The sequence below is a fragment of the Mirounga angustirostris genome, unplaced genomic scaffold (assembly GCF_029215605.1).
Source record: "Mirounga angustirostris isolate CCGP_5_RB_7025 unplaced genomic scaffold, mMirAng1.0.hap1 SCAF_31, whole genome shotgun sequence".
Taxonomy (NCBI): Eukaryota; Metazoa; Chordata; class Mammalia; order Carnivora; family Phocidae; genus Mirounga; species Mirounga angustirostris.
This window is the reverse complement of record NW_026991739.1, coordinates 216,559-240,321: the sequence shown is the minus strand read 5'-3', so window position 1 is coordinate 240,321 and position 23,763 is coordinate 216,559.

Below are 23,763 nucleotides of genomic sequence, written 5' to 3'. Positions count from 1 at the left end.
TCAGTCCCACGGCAAGCCAGCCAGAGGCACCCGCCTTGAGTCCACAGCCTGTGAGTCCGTATTCACTGAGCACACAGCGCCCAGCAACTGTTGTGCTTCCACAACGGTTTATGTTTAATATGTGTGTGTATTTCTTTGTGTTTGTTGTTGTTACTGTTTTGTTTTGGTGACTCGTGTGTAGTTATCTCCCATATATATTGCCTACTTTCAGGGAGTGACCTTTTCTTTTTTTTTTTTTCTTTCTATTAACATATAACGTATTGTTTGTTTCAGGGGTACAGGTCTGTGATTCATCAGTCTTCCACAATTCACAGCGCTCACCGTAGCACATACCCGCCCCAATGTCTATCACCCAGCCACGTCATCCCTCCCACCCCCCCACCACTCCAGCAACCCTCAGTTTATTTCCTGAGATTGAGAGTCTCTTATGGTTTGTCTCCGTCTGGTTTCATCTTGTTTCATTTTTCTCTCCCTTCCCCTATGATTCTCTGCCTTGTTTCTCAAATTTAGAGAGTGACCCTGAGACATTATTGCCTTCTTCGAAAATTTAGATATTCTGGTTTCATTTCCTTGTGTCTCGTGTCCCATGCTTTTGGCACTTTGGTGCAAGATTGTGGTCTAGAGAAAACGTCTACTCCCAAATTCCTCCGAGTGTGTTCTCTCCAGAACAGTGGAGTGAAACACATTCTCCTCTGTCAGTGCATGAGGAATGGGGTAATGAACGTCACCCTGCTCCCTTAGCACTATGTTTAACTTACCTAATATGCCACGTCTTACTTGTTCTGATAGTAGTAATTGTCATCACTCTTCCATAGACTTTTCATTCCTACCTAGGCAGGCTGAGTTGGACCTGGCTAGGAAGTAGTTGACCAGAACCAAGATTCTAAGAAAATAAAATACCACGGTCACAGTAAGAGCCAATGAGTCAGGATTACTCTTTGTCAAGAAGGAACAGAAGGATACCAAAGTTTAGCAAGACTTTAAGAAGATTCTAGACATCACAGATGAAAGTAGTCAAAAGTTAGTATTCCAAAGAGTGGCGCCATTTGAAAAGACAGAACACAAGCACAAACAAATAAAAAAGATTCCAAGACACTCAAATTAAGGGCAGAAACTTTTCTTTTCTCTCTTACTCCTTCCTGTCTCAGTAGGATCTGACCACTGGTGTAAGGAAAGAGACTGCAGCTGGGAAGGAAATGATGCCAAGAGCTGCAGCTGCAAAGAGGGTTTTTTTTTTTTTTTTAACTTTTATAGTGTAAAATTAATACATACACACATTTTAAAAAACAAGCAGTACAGAGTGGTACCAAATGAAAAGTAAATTCCCTGCCTGAACCTGTTCCCCAACTCCTCATTTCCAGCTCCCTATTTTTAAATATTTTCTGTTCTGCTGGTGGTTATCACAATACCTCTGAAACCTATGTTAATACTTTCATTTCTTGTTTTATGAACTTGAAATAGCATCTATTGAAAGATGAGAAACTTATTTCTTTTATCCATCTGCTTCTACGTTTTCCAGTTACATTGTTTTGGTTTTTCTGGTTATTACCATTTTAAAGAGTATGCTTACGTCTGTATTTTGTTACATCAATTTTAGACAGTGTATCTTGATTTTTTGCTATATAAATAAATAGGTGAAAAAGATCTGTGACATTATCTCTTCCACGTCTCTGCTGCCTTAATATTCAGACTTCCATTTTTTTTATATTATCAATGTTAGTATTAGTCAGATTCTTTTACAGTTGTTGTCTTCCAAGTTTTGTTTATACGTTGATTCTACAAATTAAAATAGCATTTCCATTATTCCAATGATTAAATTACTCCTTACCGAAGGACCAAATAGCTCTACTTACTGAGAAAGAAAGGGTAATCTTATGTCATTAAAACTGAAAGATGAATATTCCAAGTGTCAAAGTCAAGTGGGATTCCTTAAACTCAATCTTCAAGACTTTCTAGTACATTTAATTTGGTCGATGATATCTTTAATTTCCAAAAAATCTTTTTCTTTGTTCTTATTTTATAGCCACCCATTCTTTGGCTTCTTGACTCTGAAGATGTTAGTTGGTTTTGTTTTCTTAATCAGTTTTTTTTTTTTTTCCCCCTGTTCTCTTACTTGTTTTCTTTAGGATTCGACTGTTAACAGTATCTGTTCCACTTAGACCTTCTCATTTTTGTTTTTCACTTACTCTAAATTTTCTGGGTTTTTTTCCCCCATATATGTGAGTGATGAAAAAGGTTGACCAGTATTGATAGCATGATTTGCCACTGCAGTATTAGACCTCTTTCTTGAATGAAAAGATGGATGGCAGGTTCTGTGTACATATAAGCTAGTAGTACTGTTTTAGGGTACATTTAGATATTTTGTTCACCATGTATTTTTTGCAAATTGACTTTTTAAAATACTATATTAAAATTAAAATATCATATCTTATTTACTTAGTTTTTTGGTGCACCTCAAATTTTGTGTGCCTGGTTTCACTCACTGTAGTATCTATTTGGGCCAAGGGCCTGAAAGGTTAAATGTACTTTCCAGGTATGGTCAGTAGAGGGCAGCAAAGGGTAGTGGAGTGAGCACTCGCAGCCAAGGCCTGGGCATCCCTTTTTTCCCCTCTATAGAGATAAAAATCCATCAGTGGTAGTAGAAAGTCCAGAGTGCCAGAATCAGGAGAGAAATTACTCATAGGGATACTGATCCAGAATGGGGATCAGCTGAGGAGGCACAATTCACAGCCTGGTATCTATCTTAGCGATGTGAACCACTAGACATCAGGAGGGGAATCATTCGACTTTCCCAGTCCTGACGCCTCCTACTCCCTGCCTGTCTAAAACCTCAGATCTGGCTCCGTAAAATAACAGGAGTCTCCTGTCCATCTTGGGAGCTGATGCAAACTTCCTGACTGAGAGTTAGGACATGGTACCAGCAGTGGCTAAGTGTTCCTCAACCAGCCATTTCAGGGAGGAGAGACTGAGTGGGATAGGGGCACCATAGGCAAACACTGACAGCTGATGAAAACACTCACATATGTGTCAGTTAAATAATTTGGGAGCCGACCTAAATGGGATGTGGCTTAAAATATATTTTCTTTCCTCCTCCAGAAGGAAAACATTGTTTAGGTGAGGAAAAACTATATGACTTTGAAATTAGACAAACTTGACTCTGCAGATTATTTGGTATGTGGTTCTCAGTTACTTCACTTTATTGAGCTTCAGTTTCTCCATCTATAAAATGGAAATAATGATTCTTACCTCACAAATCTGCTGCAAGCAAATGAGATGATGTCCATAAACTGCCTGGCAAAGAACTTGGCAATTTGTAGTTACTCAATTGGCATTACTACCTGTTCTCTCTCCCTGTCTTTATTCATGGGGGGAATACCCATTATATTGTTGCTATTTTTGAATAAAAAGTCTCATTGTCTCCTGTAAGCATAACTAAATTATTTGAAGGATTAATCTGTTAGGTACCATACTAACATTTCTGCAGTATGATCTCATTTAATTCTCACAACAACCCTATGAAGCAGATGCTTTTATCATCATTTTGATTTTGCAGATAAGGACATTGAGGCTTTAGAAGTATAACTGGTTTACCCAGTGTCATGTAGGTAGTAAATCATAAGGAAGGATTAAAACTAGGTAATTGGATTCCAGAGCTCATGCTCTCGACACTACATAATGTTTTCCAATATACACATTTAATCAAAGATTTAAAATTGTAAGGGAATAAATCAGAGAAGAAATTAAAAAATACATGGAGACAAATGAAAATGAAAACACCATGGTCCAAAAACTTTGGAATCCAGCAAAAGCTGTTCTATGAGGCAAGTTTATAGCAATCAAGGCCTACCTCAAGAAGCAAGAAAAACATTGAAGAAACAACCTAAACTTACACCTACAGAAGCTAGAAAAAGAACAAACAAAACCCAAAACCTAAAGAAGGAAGAAAATAATAAAGATTAGAGCAGAAATAAATGAAATAGAAACTAAAAAAAACCCAATAGAGCAGATCAATGAAACCAGGAGCTGGTTCTTTGAAAAGATCAACCAAATTGATAAACCTTTAGCCAGACTCATAAAGGAGAGAGAGAGAGAGGGAGAGGACTCAAATAAACAAAATCAGAAGGGAAAGAGGAGAAAGGACAACCAACACCACAGAAATATGAAGGATTATAAGAATATTATGAAAAATTGTATGCAAACAAATTGAACAACCTAGAAGAAATGATAAATCCCTAGAAACATATAACCTCCCAAAACTGAATCAGGAAGAAATAGAAAACTTGAACAGACTGATTACCAGGAATGAAATTGAATCAGTAATCAGAAAACTCCCAACAAACAAAAGTCCAGGAGCAGATGGCTTCACAGGTGGATTTTACCGAACATTTAAAGAAGAGTTAGAAGGAAAGCTTCCAAAATCACAAATTCATTCTGTGAGGCCAGCATTACCCTGATACCAAAACCAGGTAAAGACACTTAAAAAAAAAAAAAAAAGAGGACGGCTGGGTGGCTCAGTCAGTTAAGCGTCTGCCTTCAGCTCTGGTCATGATCCCAGAGTCCTGGGATCGAGTCCCCCATCGGGCTCCTGGCTCAGCGGGGAGCCTGCTTCTCCCTCTCCCACTCCCCCTGCTTGTGCGCTCTCGCTCTCTCACTCTTGCTCTATCGCAAATAAATAAAATCTTTTTTAAAAAAGAGAGAACTACAGGCCAATATCTCTGATGAACACAGATGCAAAAATCCTCAACAAAATAATAGCCAACCCAATCCAACAATACATTAAAAAATCATTCACCGTGATCAAGTGGGATTTATTCCTAGGATGCAAACGTGATTCAATATTCACAAATCAATTAACATCATACATCACGTCAACAAGAGAAAGGATAAAAAGCACATGATTATTTTAATAGATGCAGAAAAGCATTTGACAAAGTACAATATCCATTCATGATAAAAACTCTCAACGAAGTAGATTTAGAGGGAACATATTTCAATATAATAAAGACCATATAAAAACCTACAGCTAAAATCATACTCAATGGTGAAAAACTAAAAGCTTTTCCCCAAGATCAAGAGCAAGACAGGGGTGTTCATTCTCACTACTTGTATTCAACATAGTACTGGAAGTCCTAGCCCCGGGAATAAGACAAGAAAAAGAAATAAGTGGCATCCAAATGGGTAAGGAAGAAGTAAAACTTTGACTATTTGCAAGTGACATGATACTATATATACAGAAAACCCTCCAGACTCCACCAAAAATAGACTAGAACTGGTAAATGCGTTCAGGAAAATCACAGGATACAAAATCAATATACAGAAATCTGCATTTTTATACACTAATAATGAAGAAGCAGAAAGAGAAATTAAGAAACAGTCCCATTCACAATTATACCAAAAATAATAAACTACCTAGGAATAAACTTAAACAAGGAAGTGAAAGACCTATATTCTGAAAACTATAAAACACTGATGAAAAAAAATTGAAGACAACATGAATGGAAAAATATTCTATGCTTATTGATGGAAGAACAAATATTTTAAAATGTCCCATACCCAAAATGATCTACAGATTTAATGCAATCCCTATCAAAACACCAATAGCATTTTTCACAGAACTAGAACAAATAATTCTAAAATATGTATGGTACCACAAAAGGCCCCAAATAGCCAAAGCAATCTTGAGAAAGAACAAAATTGGAGGTATCACAATCCCAGATTTCAGGGTATATCACAAAGCTGTAATAATCCAAACAGTATGGTACTGACGGAAAAGTAGACAATAGATCAACGGAACAGAATAGAGAATCCAGAAATAAACCCATGATTTTATGTACAAGCAGGGAGGCAAGAATATACAATGGGGAAAAGATAGTCTCTTCAAAAACTGGTGTTGGGAAAACTGGACAGGTACATCCAAAAGAATGAAACTGGACCACTCTCTTACACTATACACAAAAATAAAATTCAAAATGGATTAAAGACCTAAATGTAAGACTTGAAACCAAAAAAGTCCGAGCAGAGAGCACAGATAGTAATTTCTCAGACACTGGTTGTAACAACATCTTCCTAGATATGTCCCCTGAGGCAAGGGAGACAAAAGCAAAAATAAATTATTGGGACTACATCAAAATAAAAGGCTTCTGCACAGCAAAGAAAACCACCAATAAAACGAGAGGACAAGTTACTGAATGGGAGAAGATATTTGCAAATGATATAAAAGGTTAGTATCCAAAATATATAAAGAGCTTATACAACTCAACACCAAAAAACCAAATGATCCAATTTAAAAATAGGCGGAAGACATCAACAGACATTTCTCCAAAGAAGACACAGATGGCCAACAGACACGAAAAGATGCTCAAATCACTCATCATCAGGGAAATGCAAATGAAAACCACAATGAGCTATCACCTCATACCTGTCCAAATGGCTAAAATCAACAACACAAGAAACAACAGGTTTTGGCAAGATTGTGGAGAAAAAGGAACTCTTGTGCACTGTTGGTGGGAACGCCAACTGGTGCAGCCCCCTGTGGAAAACAATATGGAGGTTCCTCAAAAAATTAAAGATAGAGTTGCTATATGATCCATAACTGAGTATTTACCCCCCAAATAGAAAAACACTAATTTGTGGGGTGTCTGGGTGGCTCAGTCGGTTAAGCATCTAGCACATGGTTTCAGCTCAGGTCATAATCTCGGGATCATGGGGTCGAACCCCACATTGGGTTCTGTGCTTAGCACAGAGTCTGCTTGAGATTCCCTCTCCCTCTTCCTCTGCCCCTGCCCCCACCTGTCTGCTCACCCTCTCTCATTCTCAAATAAATAAATAAATAAATAAATAAATAAATAAATAAATAAATAAATAAAATCTTTAAAAAGAGAAAAACACTAATTTAAAAACATATATGCACCCCTATGTTTGTTGCAACATTATTTACAGTAGCCAAATTATGGAGCAAGCCCAAGTGTCCACTGATAGATGAATGGATGAAGAAGATGTGATATACACACACACACACACACACACACAATGGAATATTATTCAGCAATAAAAAAGATGAAATCTTGCCATTTGCAACAACATGGATGGATTTAGAGGGTATAATGCTAAGTGAAATAAGTCAGAGAAAGACAAATACCATATGATTTCACTTATATGTGGAATTTAAGAAACAAAACAAATAAAAAAGAGATAAACCAAAAGACAGACTCTTAGCTATAGAAAACAAACTGATAGTTATCAGAAGGAAGGTGGGTGGGGGGATGGATGGTAGGTGATGGGGATTAAGAGTACACTTATCATGATGAGCACTGAGTAATGTATAGAATTATCGAATCACTATATTGTACACCTGAAACTAATAATAACACTTAATTATACTGGAATTGAAATAAAATAAATATAAAAAAATTAAAAGAAAGAAATTGAATTAAGAAAATAGTCTAGGGGCACCTGCATGGCTCATTCAGTTAAGCATCTGCCTTCGGCTCAGGTCGTGATCTCAGGGTCCTGGGATCAAGCCCCACATCGGGCTCCCTGCTCATAGGGGAGTCTGCTTCTCCCCCTCCCCCCGACCCCCCTCCCTGCTCATGCTCTCTCTCTCTCTCTCACTTCTCTCTCAAATAAATAAAATCTTCAAAAAAAATTTTTAAATAGTCTTGTCTTTGCAACATGCTTAAAAATATTGGTATTATGGGCATAGGATTACCTTATACTATCTCTTCTATTTGATATTTAGGGTGAAAAGTTAAGTGTTCAATGAAATAGATGAAAACAAACCCTATCACTGTGATTCTATTTAGAGCTCATTCATCAAATTAAAATAAGTAGCAATGGTATTTTAGAAGAAATTAAGCTTTAGCTATTACTGTAAATGTAACTATTACATGACTAAGGAAAGCTCCCTTTATCTTTCTAAGAAAACTTTTCTCTCCTTGGCTTTACTACAAGGGGAAGATAGAATCAGAACACTACATCTTTCTCAATTAATTCCTGAAGATTAGTAACTCACAATCCTGGTTACATACAAGAATCACTCAAAAAATTTTTCAAAATACAGGTTTTCTGGATCTGATGAATCAGAACCTCTGGGGGTTAGAGAGGGAGTGCCTGAAAACTCCCCCAAGTGAGACTGATGCATATCAGTATTGATAAGCAGATACTAGATTCTAGAAGGAGAGTTTTCCTGGTCTCTAAATCTCTAACCTCTCTGAAGGGAGAGGCAGAGAAATGGGACATAATCTGGGAGTTGGGGAAGGTGCAGAGATAAGTTTGCCTACATTTTTACATTAAATAACTGTTGACAGATGCTTGATGGGAGGCCAGAAAGTGTTGCCCCATGAGCCTCCATGGTTCTAATACAATCAAACATGTCCAGACTAGCACTTGTCCCTTTAAAAGTGGTGAGAAGGGGCATCTGGGTGGCTCAGTCGGTTAAGCTTCTGACTCTTGATCTCGGCTCAGGTCGTGATCTTGGTTCAGGTCATGATCTCAGGGCTGTGAGATCGAGCCCCAGGTCAGGCTCCACTCTCAGCACTGTTTGTGCTTGTCCCTCTCCCTCTGCTACCCCCCACCCAAATAAATAAATAAAATCTTAAAAAAAATAAAAGTGGTGAAAAGTCTGAAGGCCACTATCTACATGTCACTTCTGTGCTAGTTTGGTTTTAAGATGAGAGGCCTCAGTAAAGTCTAAAAGGTCTACCAGGACTTGTGCTCTTGCCTCTACCTACTTTTTCAGGCATATTTCATGCTCCTGTACCTTCTGCCTGTATCTCCAAACTAGCAAACTCTTCCATGTCTCTGAAACGTCACATATTCGCATTCTGTCCCTTCAGCTGAAAAATGTATCTTCCCTTCCAATACACTTCTCTTCTTGTCCCTTCCCTCTGCCTTCCTCTTTTCTCTCCTCTCTCTAATCAATCCCTAATTATTCTTTAAAGCTCATTTTAAAGGAGCTCTTCAAAGGAGACTTCTTCACAACTGAAATCAGGTGTCAGGTCCCTCTTTTAATTTCTCATCTCACTCTTTAATTTTTCTCTGCAGTACTTTCCAGAGTCTGGTGTTACACAGTTATTGATGACACTCTTTGTTTAATTTCTGCCCCCCACCCCCCCATTTAAATCCTGGTTTTGTGAGAGTTGGGCCTGGCTCTCTGTTGCCCAGACCTAGCAAGTGTCTTTCTCCTAGTACAGGTTCAAACACTATCTGTTGAATGAATGAAGTAAATGAGAGAGAGACTAGTTTAGGTCATGCCTTTTCCCCATCCATCCATGCCAGAAAACTATTTCATTCACCCATTCAAGAGAATTTTTGAATTCCTCCAATGTGCCAATGTTTGTGAGAATTAAAATGATAAATCAGACATAGACTCTTTCCTTGAGGCCCATAGAGTCGAGTGGGGAATAAAAGAGAGGGATTCACATACCTGTTCGAGGTGCCTATAAGGGAAACCATGAACTTTGTTAGTAGGATCAAATTTCAGTCCTCCACTGTTGTCAAAGGAAAGACACTGTCCGTGTGAGAAGAGTGGGGGGCCCTCACAGGAAGCTGAGTGACCTCCTGAGTCAGCTGGATTTGAATCCTTCATGTTATGTCGCAGCTGCTTGAATTGAAAGCGTCTAACCTGTCCGTGAAGCACCTCCTCATCTGTAAAATGGTCAGTTTTCTAGTGGACAGGGAACACCGTCTCCACGGAAAATGTTTTTAACAGACTACTGTAGGTTCCGTCACACTGAAGAAGATGTCCGCACGGCAAATAGATGTTTAGCATCACTAACCATTGGGGAAATGCACGTTAAATCCACAGTGAGATATCATGACACAGCTATCAGAACAGCTAAAATAAAAAATGACAACACTAGTTGCCAGTGTGGATGCTAGTGTGGATGTGGGGAAACTGAATCACTCCCACAGTACTGGTGAGAATGTGAAATGGCAGAGCCATTCTGGAAAACAGTTAGTGTCTTAAAAAACAAAACAGAGCAGCTACCCTAGGACCTGGCAATTGGACTCCTGGGCATTTAGCCCAGAGGAGAGAAGACCGACGCTGACACAAAAACCTGTACACAGATGTTTACAGCAGCTTTATTAGTGAACGCCCAAGCCTGCAGACAATCCAGAATTCCTTCAGCAGGTGGTGAAGCAAACTGTGATAAAGCCATATCCTGGCATACTACTAAGAGACACAGAGAAATGAACTGTGAGCACCTGTGGCAATCCGGATGACTCTCCCGTTATGTTCAGTGGAAAAAAGCAAATCACAAAAATGTTACATACTATATGATCCTCTCTGTATACCATTCTTGAAATGTCAAAATTATACACATGGAGAACAGATTCGTGATTGCCAGGGATTAAAGAGGTGGGGGAGGTGGAAGGAAGTTTGTGTGGTTGTAAAAGGGTAATAGGAAGGATCCTTGTGGTGATGGAAGTGTCTGGAAGTCTCTATCTGTAGAAAATTGATGTAATCTCTCTGTATTATTTCTTACAGATACATATGAATCTATAGTTATCTCAAAATAAAAAAGATTACTTTTAAAAAATCAAAACGTGCAGGCCAAATCAGGGAAACAAGTATGTCAGTTTGGCAGTTACGACATGAGCCTTAGATCCGTGACATCATAATGGTAGTGATCTCAGGTTACTATGGAATCCTCAGGCTTCAAGCATTTTACAGTACTCTGCCTAGTGCTGTAGACTCACTTGATTTTCAGTCCTGAGAACTGAAGACAAAAGGATGTTCACATCATTCAGAAAGTATGCAGAACTTATAGGTGGTCATTCAAGGCTTCACTGCAGAAGGTAGTCTTTTGATATACTATTTTTGAGCCTCAAAACAGACTGACAATAACAGGAAGTGTTGTTCTCTTTTGTTTCTTCTAATACGTGTACACTAATGAGTAACTTCAGCACCAGCTTCGTGAAAGGCTACTCAGGTTCGTAAGATTCAGTGCTGCTGAGCTGAAGAGAGCAGGGTTTACATTCTCGGAGGAGACACTTTCTTGGCTCCACGAGAGAGAATTTTCCCAGGTCTATGAAAATATCTGTCCTATTTATGAAAGAACTTTTGCATTCTGTTCAATTTAGCTGTTTTACCTATGATGACCGAAAGTCCTATCAGAGCTCAGTCAGAGCTCAGCCAAGTAATAGCTAAACTCTTGTGTTTAGAAACTTTTTGATGTTTCCAGTATTTTTGCCGATCTTTGAGAATTTTTCCCCCAAGTTTGAATATTGATTTAGATAAGATTTAGATAGATTTAGATAAGTAAATTTCCAGAATCTTCAGTTGTCTTCATTTTTATCTTAACATGAAAGCAAATTGTAATTAATTCTTCACACACACACCGTATCATTTTGTTTTATATTAGGCCACCAATTGTCCTGTTTGTTGTTGTTGTTTGTTTGCCTTCTTGTAATACACTCTACCTCTTGATCCTCCCCTTCCTAAAAGCTCATGATTAGCTTTGCTGCTTTCTCCACCCCACGTCTAAGTGTTGGCATGCCCAAGGGCTTTGTCCTTGAAACTGTTCTCCATCTGCATCAATTCACCAAGTGACCTCATCTCTCTCTCCTTTTTTAAAATATTTTGTTTATTTATTTGAGAAAGAGAGCATGTGAGAGAGAGAGAGAGAGAGCTCAAACAGGGTGGAGGGGTAGAGGCAGAGGGAGAAGCAGGCTCCCCGCTGAGCAGGGAGCCCGACGTGGGACTCGATCCCAGGACCCTGGGATCATGACCTGAGCTGAAGGCAGACGCTTAACCGACTGAGCCACCCAGACGTCCGACCTCATCTCTTTCAATAGCTTTCTATAACTCAGCGATCCCTGAATGTGAGCTCTGGAGCTCTGCTTTCGGGGTTGAGACTAAATTTTAGTGTTATGCGAACCTTGACATTTAGCATAAAACTCTATTGTGTATTTGACTAGTAACTAGCTGCTCCGTGGTGTTTGGTGGGTTGCAGGAAGAGCTCTTCTGTTGAGGTGGATGCCTGCAGCAAAAGCACTACATCATCTGAGGGTGCCGCCCATACCCTGCTTATCCACGGCCCCGTCGAGCTCAAGAGAGGCTGGAGGAGGCAGAAGCGGCACCTCTTCTTATTCAGCGATTTCTTGCTGTTGTCCGATACCAAGTATGTATACTAAGCAACGTGCCCTTGTGATGATCACGAAGTTACATTTCCATTAACCCTTACCATAAGAAGACATGACATTTTTTTTCTTTTGTTTTTGCCCATGTTTGGATCCTTCATTCATTCAACAAGTACTTATGGAGGTCTTGTTTTGTGCCATACCCCCCTCCCCCCCCCCCCGCCTGCAGAGAATACAATAGAGAATGTGACAAGCAGTGTGTCTCTTGCCTGGAACTTACAAATGACAAAAATAAGAGGGGCAATTATAGATTGTGATTAGTGCTTCTGATAGAAAGTAGGCAGGGGGCCGTGTGGAGATGATGGGAACGTATGAGAGAGGGGTAGTCCAGGAGGGCCTCTCCTAGGTGGCAGCACTGAAACTCGATCTATGGGATGAGAAGCAGCCACAGTCCTAGACAAGGTGCCTGAACCTTCTAGGCTGAGGGACCGGCAGGCTACGTGGGTGCAACCTGACCCCTGGGGGGAGGGGCTCAGGAAGGCTGATTTGATGGGAGCCGAAAGCATGGGGCATGTGATCAGATGTGAAACTGCGCTCGGGGTCCAGTCACACACGGTCTTCACAGGCCATGGTGAAAAGTGGAAATATTTTGCCAAAGCATTTTTAACTAGGACTGACTGAATCTGATTTATAGCTCTCGCAAATTTTTCTGACTGTTGGTAGGTAATGGATGGATGGTTGAGCAAGAGTGGGAGCAGGGAGACTGGTTAGGGGAGGCAGTAGTCCTGATGCCTGCTCTCAAGGGCTCCAGGATAGGAGTGCAGTAAAAAGGAAGGAGGCAGCAGACAGATTGGGAATATATGCTGGAGACAGAACTAACTGCGTGCACTTTCCTCTCAACCCTGAACACAAAGGTAACTGATAGCCAGCCTGGAACTTGATGATTGCTCAATAAATGTCCAAAAGCAGGTGGATGGGAGGTCAGCTGTTTACTTGCTCTGTCTCTGTTTTCATTATTCACAAAACATCATGAAAGACAAAGACTATTCCAACCAACCAAATATCAAGAAGCTTTTTAGTCACCAGAAAAAAAACTACGCCCCCTTTATTTTGCTGCCCTCACCAGCTCCCAGTTATGCCATGCCATTAGTAAGCCATGCAAGTACTAATTTGGCAAAATGCTCTACTCAATCTGAGTGACATTAATGATAATTTATCAGGGGCTTACTACATGACAGGTGTTATGCTAAGAACTTCATGTATGCAATCTTCTCCAACCTTACAACTACCCTGTGAGATGGGATTATTTTTATTTTAGAGAAGACCTCTGAAAATCAGAGGTCTGAAGGTTTTGCCCAGGTCACCATATTAGTGATGAGTAGAGTCTACATTTGAAATTAGGTCCGTTTCTTTCAAAGTACAGGCTTTTATTCTACGTGTGGTGCTGCTGTTTCTATTATTTCTATTTTTCTGAATTTCATACAACATTCCATGAACACCTAGATTCTCTCTCATTATTGAAATCAACCTTTCCTTTATGTTGAGTAAACAACTCCAATCTGCTTGGTATCTGGTAAGAAATAGGTCAGAATGCTTAGTGAACTGAGAAATGAAGGTAGTGTAGCTGTCCAAAAAAAAAAAAAAAATCAGAGGCAAAGACAGAAATAGTAAAATATATTTGAGACGAGTGATATTGCCTACAGATGTAGCCTTGGAGGTGGTGATGTCATGAGGAGGACAGAGAGAAAAAGACTGTCCAGGTCCTGGCATGAGGTCCGTATGACGCACTCTGCTCCTCCTGATAGAGGGCCACATCATTATTTTTAAAAAAGCAGACTAGTTACCATTCCCTTTATTTAACCAAGGTGAGTACAGGAGACTAAAATGTGTGGGATGCATGCTGGGGACCACACGAGGAGCATTACAGATTCCTTGTGTAATTTCCCCACAGCCCTCCAAGGCCAGTATTGTTACCATCCACCGACTGCAGAAATGAAAGTGGGGATGGAGGAAGTCTCAGGAATGGACCTGTCATCCACAGGGAAATGGTGGGAGAGACTCCAAGCCAGGCCTGCCTTCATCCCAAGGCCACACTCTTCCTGCCACACCATGCCACACCTACTCTTGCATGCTCAGCCCGAGACACGCTAACAAACAGCAAACTCCTTTCCTGCTCCTTGGGACCTTGCAGACCACTCCCATTCGATTTATAAGGGGAACAGGTTGTCCTTCACTTTGTTTTCATCTTTGTAATTATTATAGCACTTAGGGAGAGGAGAAGACCTTTCTTTTCTTACTAGAGCCATTTATTGTCCTGGATACTGCTTACCTCTCAGCGGGTTTTACAGAACCTACGGTGTTCTGCTGAAAAGATTTTATATAAAGGCAGTGTTCTTTCCCCATGAGAGAACTGCATCCTTTTAAGAGCTGAATTTTTTATTTTGATTGGTTCACTATTACAAAAGAAGTGCAACATTTTTCCTCTTCACATATTGCTTTTGAGATAGGTCTTTGTGTCTACGCAAGGGTTTTTATGATGTGACAAAATCTACATCAATGTATTTAATAATGTTCTCTTTAAGAGACTCAGCTCCTGAAAGATTATCTTATATACTTTTTACATCCATTTGGAATATTAGAAAATGTAAGTGATCTCAGGCACTTGAATTTGGCTTCTAAAACCAAGGCCCTTGACAGAGAGAGAACACAGATTTTTGGAAGTCCAAGTTCGGGACACCATCAGGGTCAGGTTCCCGCGAGAGCTGTCTTTCTGCGTGCAGATGGCTGCCCTCTCGCCTATGCCCTGTGGGGTTTCCTCAGCGCCTGCATGTACACACACACACACAGAGCTCTCTCTCCCTCTTCTTACAAGGGCACCAATCCTACTGGATTAAGCCCTTACCCTGATGGCCCCATTTACACTTAGTTACCGCTTAAAAGCTCTCTCTTCAAACATGGTCATATTGGCAGAGAGGGCTTCACGGTAAGACTGTGGGGAGCAGTGGGGGAGGGGACACAATTCTGTCCCTAGCAGTCACGAGCAGCACTTCATGCTGTGGCCGCGTACAAGTTTTTGCCACAGTTTTTAGAAAACGACCATGAGAACATTCCCATAGTAAACATTTGGGTATATTTATGATCACTGTGAATATTGGACAAGTTTACATTTTTTTTTTCTAGAAGGAAACAACTAAAAAGAAATAGCTCCTGCATTAACAACCTTGTTTCATCCCTGTCATCCTTGTTCTTGGAGGATTGTGTTATGCCCTGAATCAATCTGTTCAAATTAATCATCTGAATTTAGGGCCTACGTTTTCCAATTAGCCATAAGAAGGGGTTGGGGTGACCCAGGTTCTGTTTTACCTCAGCTCACCTGCAGGCTTCAGCTGGAAACTCTCATCTTTAGGTTGACGCTATAGAAATTAACACAAATTGGGTAAGTAGTTGACTAATTGCTACCTCTGTATTCTGTCAAAATTAGTGAATTTTAGTTTGTGTGTAATAATAAAAGGAATTTAAATGTTTGTTTCTTCACAAAGAAATTATATTTCTCTAGTCGTACAAGATGTTAATAATAGTGAAAATTGTTTGGGGATTCTTTTCATACGCCTTCAGAAATTTCTCAAGAATTGAGGTCAGATGGAACCTTCCTTATTACTTTTGATATTCATTAGAATACTAAATAAGTTATTTTTCAAAGAAAATTATTACTTTATTTTTAAGAACAGTATCTGCTTGATAAATATTAAGATATTAATACTAGTAGAGGCCCATGAAGAATTTACAAAAAGGAAGGGACTGAACTTAGTTCTTTAGACATCACATTCCTCATATGTAGTTATTAAAGAATATAAAATGAAACAAAAAATGAATTTAAATTGGGTCAAAAGATGAAGATGACTATTAACTCATTATCCGTGAAATTACAAAGAATTACTTACAGAATATAACAGGACCCCCACTCCCAACATCTGTAAAAGGATACCCCTATCTTAGAACAGGGGAAATCCCCCTAGAATCCTGTAAATTTCCTCAGTGCACTGGGGCTTCCCTTCTGGTATAAAGGTTGAGGTAGCAGAAAGCAAGAGTGATATCCATCATGTTAATACAAATATAATAAAGGACTATTTTAGAAATAAAAACCACAGTTCTTTCTCCTCCTCTTTCTTCTCCTCAAGTCAGTTTACATTAGATTAATACTTTCTAATTTCTACTGAGATAATCCAGTTGGGTCAGTGATTGAGAGTGAAGAAATGCAGTAAGACCCTAGAAGAATCCACTGAAGTATGAAACTTTGTTGTAATAAACTTTAAATATTTCCAAGCTAGTAACCAGCTTTGTTAATATAATGTCTTGAGATTTATCCTCTCACTCCCCAGATAATCCAATGAGAAAGCCTGATGGCTCTGGGGACCAAAGTGAGGCTGAGTGAGGGTAGGAAACATGAGAAGGGTAGTTCATGGAACGATAGGTCAGCACCCACAGAGGCCAAGTGGTTACAAACATGGGCTCATGAGTTAGGCTGTCTGGGTTCAAACTCTCTTGCCTTTGGCAATTTAGTTGACCTTTCTGTGAGTTTCCTTATTTGTAAAATGGAGCTAATAAAGACCACCTAGTGTAGTTGTTTGAGGATTACATTTTTTATATTTGTATTTATAAAGTATTTAGAACAGTGCTTGGCATATGATAAGTGCTCCAAATGTGATAGGACAGTCGAAACCATGCTCTGGGCTTTGGGATAACTCCTTGGTTTGGAGTAGATAATCTTGGTGCTTTCTTGAACTAAGGAGAGAATTACTGAAATGCCTTTTTCCAGGTCAATGTATTTGGAAGTTCCCACACAGTACCTTGGGTGTCTGTATACACACAGATACCTACATTAGGAAAAAAAAAAAAATCTTAAAAACCAACAGATATATGTCTATCTTTCCCATTAGCCATATATTTTTACCCTGACAATGCCTTTGGAGTTACTATCTAGAAAAATGATTTTATCTGATAATCAGACATCTGATATCTGATAATGATTTTATCCGATGACTTTATTCATTGTGTCATAAACTTTGAATCTAGATTATCCTTCAAGTGTGCGTCCAGCAAAATTATTTTTATTTCATAAAACCCATTGGAGAGTCTTAGCTTTAATTGTTCCATGAATCACTGGAGTCACAGGGATTTTTGCACATGAGGTGTCTTTGATCTCATTTTAGTTTAGTGTTTCCACATGTGTTTCTGAATAGTAAGGAGTTCCAGAGTGGTGTGTCCAAGTTCCCTAAGCATCCCTCAGAGGGCTTATAACTATTTAAATCCCAAGCCCACCTGAGAGTTAAAGTTGTGAATTAACCAAATCAATCAATATGGTGGTTTTCATGTTAGAGATCAAAGAAGATTAGGCAGAAATTGTCAAAAAGCAATTTCACCACTGACAAAGTTGATCACCTTCTGACTCCTCAGAGAAATGGGAAGTATCCATCACTCACATATAAGACCTCCTGACCGCTGATCTGGGATTGATTGATGGATGGATTGATGATTTTTAAATTGGGCTCAATCTGTAGGCTAACAGTTTTTCAGTTTTAGCCAGAATCTAAGGGAAAATGATATGGATAAAATTTTAAGAAGGGAAATTGAAAATAACCTATGCTTTAAAGGCTAGAAAGTATTTTTTTTTAAATTAAGGTTGAAAATAACTTTTAAATCTTTCTGATCCCCCCCCCCCAAAAAAAAAATCTTTCTGATCCAAGTTTATTTTTTGTTCTTGGTTTGTCTCTCTCTCTCTCTCTTTTTTGAAGATTTATTTATGTATTTATTTATCTTAGAGAGAATGAGCGTGAGCGGGGGGAGGGGCAAAGGGAGAGGGGAAGCAGACTCCCCACTGAGAGGGGAGCCTTACATGGGGACTCGATCTCAAGACCCTGAGATCACCACCTGAGCCGAAACCAAGAGTTGGATGCTTAACCGACTGAGCCACTCAGGCACGCCCCCTGGTTTGTGTCTCTTAAGCAAAAAATTGTATGACTATTTTTATAAATCGTGTATCAGGTAGCTTTGTTCAGCCCCTCAAATACTTTTTGAAGTAAGCAAGTCATAAATGAATAATTAACTATAATAATAACCATAAAACTATATATAATAAGAAACAAATTCTAACAATAATAAATGAATTGGTTTTCTTAAAAAGCTCTGGAATATATAGTCTTTACTCAACACTCAACATTCAGAAAAATGGCCACTTGCTGCCATTTGAGGAAGTGTTTTCAGGGCCTTCCTAGGGCCAGACTTCGCTCAACACACACTTTGTAAAGGTCATGTCACCATTTGCTGTGCTGGGCACAGAGGGTAATAGAGACAAGGGAGGCATGCTGTGCCCTGGAGCAGTGAGAACTGGTCTCTGATGAGCACAGCTGTTCCCATAACATTTATGAAACAAACTAACAGAGGTCTTGTTTGGGTATCTTTCTAGGTATAAGAAAAAACTTAAGATAAAAAAGAAAATACCACTGAACACCATGTGGACTGCCAACTGTATGGACAGAGTGGAGGATGCCAACATCTGTCCTGGGAGGTCCTTTATCCTGGGCTGGCCCACGGTGACCTTTGTGGCCACCTTCGGGTAAGACCGACCGTTTGGTCTTGTATTTACATGGGATAAAAAGAAAAACATTTTAATCTGATTATATGTCAAGCCAGTGACTCCCTTTTTGACTTCCCATAATGACACTCATTTGCCTTGTACTTCCCCCCAGAAGGTATGTACAAATGGGAGCAAGTAGATAACATAGAGTGGGAACTATTGGAGTAATTTCTTTTGGTTTTGATCAGTGGTTTTTCCCATGGGCTCTAGGAGCCACTTGAGGAATTGGGTGTTTTAGGCATATGGAAGGAGAATCAAGAGAGTGAGGTTCTAGAACCCCTCTCCAATATCCTGCCCCCTAATTCCCAGGGGGTATGTGTGTTTCTAAATCACTGGCATATTTTTCTTGAGCAAGTACTATTAAAGAGTCCAATTAAATTTGAAAAATTGCTCTTATACTCCCAAGGTCATTCCTTTAAAAATAGTATGGAATTATACAAATAAATTAATCATGTCATTGAATATGAGGTTGCCTGAATTGGTGTGTACTGATTATCTTAGTTCGTGTCTCTAGAGAGGTGACCATCTAAAACAAAAGTATGATTGCATTGAGTAGAGGTTAGTTGTGCAAGACACATTCTTAGGCTGACACGAGGATGGGGAATGTGACTCTCTACCCCGGACATCCTGAGCAGACACTCCTGAGTTTACAGGGGTGGTGCAACACTTACATCTGCTGTTTGAAACAACCACACCCCAAGTCTCATTCTTGTGTTGCACAATGAGTGTTCATCACATGCACTTAACACCCTTCTTTCTTCTCCTCACCCCACTCCACCAAAATGTCCCACGTCATCACAAAGGGAAGACAACGAAAATGTTTACAAGTTGTTAATTTATTAAGCCCTATAATGCAGCGTTGACTTAAGGAGAAATTTTCAAAGCTTATTGGGAAGAAATATGTATTTATATGCTCTCCGCATGTCTTCTTTTCCACGACGCATTTCTGTAAAGATTCTCAGTTCCTCTTGCTTCCTGTCTTCTCCATGTTGCAAATGGAAGGAAACAGTTTCAATTGGGAATGTATAAAGTCTTTGACAGGGGAGTTTCCAAGAGACTTTTTTTCCCTAACAAGGAGGACAATGTGGAAGCCAGGCTTATACATGTTATATTAGTTAAAAAGCTGTGTAAACATATAGAAGGCATTTATAACAATTCCTGGCACCTAGTGCTTTTGCTATTTGTGGTTATGACTGTTCTGCAGATCAGCATGGCTAACTAGAAGCTGTGTCCATGCGCATAGGCAGGCTGGGACGCTAAGTGGGCGTTCCATTTTCCAGATGGGACAAATCCTGACACAGCGATGGAGGGGTTGGGGAGCAGTGTTGCTGGGAGGAGTATAAAATGTGGCAGCCACTGTGGACAGTTTGATGGTTCCTCAGTAAGTCAAACAGAATTACTATACGACCCAGCAATGCCACCCCCAGATAGATACCCAAGAGAAACGTAGGTCCACACAAAAATTGATACACAAACGTTCATAGCAGCATTGTCGACAATAGCCAAAAAGCAAACAAACAAACAAAAGTAGAAACAACCCACGTGTTTATCAACAAATACACAAAATATGGTACAGGAGCTAGAAACAGGAAGGAAGGAAGAGTGACTGCTTCGTGGACACAGGTTTGCTTTTGGGTGAAAAAATGTTCCAGAACTAAACAGTCACGGTAGTTGCACAAAACTGTGAATGTACTAAAGGTCACTAATGGTCAATTTTATTTTGTGTAGTTTACCACGGTAAAAAAACGCTAGTAAGTGGTAAGGCCATGTATGCATGAGGCTTAAAACATTCGCAACTTTGGGTATTAAATGCTGTGAAAACTTTAGTTGAGAAAAGACTAACCTTTAGTAGTTTAGCACTAGCTGGATCGATCTTGCTCAGAGGATCACAGTAACGAAGAATGTTTTCTAGAAACTAATTTAACACATTCCAATCTGCTATGTGTATAAAGAAATAAAAATATTACAGGTGTTTCTTCCTAAAAAGCTATTCTTGTTTCTGGGCCAAGATAGTTCCATCCAAATGCCAAATTCCTTAAGTATGATTTAATTTGAATAATAATGTTCTTTATATCTGAATAGCACTTGCAGCTGCAGGAACACTCAGGGTATAATTAACCCTTTTCCAGTTCTGGAAACTGAAGATCAGCGCAGTTAAGCAAAGTGCCCATGATCACATAGCTTGCATCACATAGTTACAATTAAGTGTTCAGATTCAAAACCAACTTTTCTCCCACTTTAGGATCTACTTCCCATTGCTTTAATACGCTCATAAAAGAGTGGGGTCCCTCCAAAGCGCAACTATGAGGACAGTATGATATTAACACATGCATCCACATCCTTAACAACTGGCTGCTGCTATTTTTTTCTGGAATGGTGATCTTATTTTGCTAGTATAAGTATTGTATGTATCTTAATTTTTTCTTCCCATTTTTTTTAAATTGCAGTTCTTCGGAACAAAAGGAAAAATGGCATTCTTTCCTTCAAAGGTATCTTGTCACTATACATATTATACATCTTTAACCCATGAGAAAAGAATAAATCTCTTCAAAGCAGTGCCCCCACACACTATGCTTCCCCTACTTAGTAGAAATTGTTAGACTATCCTCAAATAATTTCTTATTTAGATGTACCCTGGCTGCTACTGCAAATAATCTGCTCTTATTTACATGCACATATTGCTTATTTTTGATGAAATTCTGGTTATCACTCTCATCTTCCCCTTCTCTCAGACCTAATGATTGGAGCTAACATTATTCTCAAAAGATACATATTAAATTTTCTTAAGTGCAATTTACTCTCCTGAGTGATGCTCAAAGCACCTTCTCATTCCTACCCTTGAAGGTGCTGGGCCCTCCAGTCTAGGCAGGAAAGCTTTGATGACTGGATCCGCTACTCACATCTTACATGACGAGAGCAACCTGTTGTTTTCTGAGTCATGTCTTATTTTCCTGAAATAGTTTTGCATGTTTTCTTCCAACCCATAATTTGATGTTGCTGAGTTTGTTTACATGCATTTAAAAATAACAGAGTATGTTGAAAATTTTAGCCACATAGATCAATTTGAAAGTAAGCTAATAGCTAATTCATCCTACTCTATTTGGGGTTATTATTGAATTTGATTAGGTACATCAATCTGGCCAAAGAGAAGGACCAGCCCAAAAGCATTCCTCTCAGAATCTTCACTGAGGACATCAAGAACTGTGCCTGTGTAAGTGTTTTTAAGACCAAAAATTAAATTCCATGTTCCTGATTCAGATAGAATGAAAGAGATGGAGATGGAGATGGAGATGGAGATAGAGAGAGGGAGGGAGGGAGAGATGGGGAGGTAGGAAGGAGAGAGCAAGAGATAAGAAGAGAGAGAGTATTTGGAAAAGTACCATGTGGGAAAATGTATTTTCCTGTCTACACGTGTCTTTGTATACATAAAGAGTGAATCCTAGGTAATATGAAGCGAGAGGAATCCATGCCACAGTACTTAAGCATGGAAAGAATATTGCATGTTAAATATCCATAATATTTCCCTGGCTCTTTCTAATAGCAACAACACTGGCTTGTAATAAGGTGATTTTCACATGCAGGTATTTCCTACTAGAAGTAAACATTTTTTCCCAATGGTTACTACTTATGTACAGAATGGTTTGGATTGTTTCCACAGTTCTCCACCCTCCCCCCATTGACGCTTTATTTGGTATAACTGTAAACTCACAGAAAAGTTGTAGGTATAAAAATAAAACAAAAAACACCCCATGCACCCTTTACCTAGATTCAGCTATTAGTAACATTTTACTCCACTTGCTTTATCATTTATTTTCTTTCTCTGTCCCTATTATGTGTATGTTATACTTATTTTTGAGGGTCATACAAATGCCATGGCCCTTTATCCTTAAACCTAGGTATTTCCCAAGAATAAAGATATCCTCTTATATCACCATCACACAGTTATCACCTTTAGTAAATTTAACATCGGTGTAATACTTTACTCTGCCTTCCATGTTCCCATTTTGTCAGTTGACCTCAATAATGTCTCCTTTCCAGTACAGGATCTACTCAAGGGTCAGGTATTTCACTTAGTAGTTATATCAACTGCAGAGGGGTTTTGAAAGGTCTTTTGATCCAAGGAATATCAGGGTTGAATTGAGCTCAGAGGGATGACACTTTTAAGGGATCAGCATATTTCTATCTCATTTTCTTTTGGCTGTTGGGGGAAAAAAAATCAAACCAGTTGCCCATTCTTGGTATAAAATTTGATTTCTGAAATTGTAGTGCAGTAGCCAAGACATTTGCAATGATGAACAAGATACTTTGGGTATCTTTAAGTGACATTTTTTTTTTCCTGTTATACTTTACAGTAGCTCTAGGTCACACAAAATAGTATTTGAAGGTGGAAAAAGGGGTAGTTATTCCTGGCCAAAGCAAAAGCCATGCAAATATTTTGATTGGTTTCTAAGCACCAGGTAGATGCATTGCATGAAGGAGATAAGGCCAGAGGGTTCTCTAGCAGCAGAGCACACTCTTGTCTCTGCCTGCTTTGATTTCAGCTGTGGCAGTGGGTTACACTCAGAATTTTCCATGGAAAATTACCTTGAAATCTTTAAAAATCAACTTTATTTATGTATAATTTACACAAAATAAGCATTTCTAATGTTCTTCACTTGTTCCTGAACATCCAAGTTTCCCTCTAACACTGTTTTCATTTCATCCTAGAGAGATGATCCTTAGCATTTCTTGTGCAGACCTGGTGCAAACAGATTTTCTTAATTTCTCTTATCTGAATATGGCTTTATTTCACACTCACTCTTGAAGGATATTTTGAGGGATGTAGAATTTTGTTCGCAAACTTTTTCCTTTCAGCTCTTTAAAGATGTTCCACTGTCTTTTTGTCTTTGTGCTTTCTGATGAGTAGTCTGTGATCAATCAAACATTAATCCCCTGTAGGTGATTTGTCATTTTTCTCTAGCTGCTTTCAAGAGTTTCTCTTTATTTTTGGTTTTTAGCAGTGTGGCTATGAAGTATCAAAGCATGGTTTTCTTTGAATCTGTCCT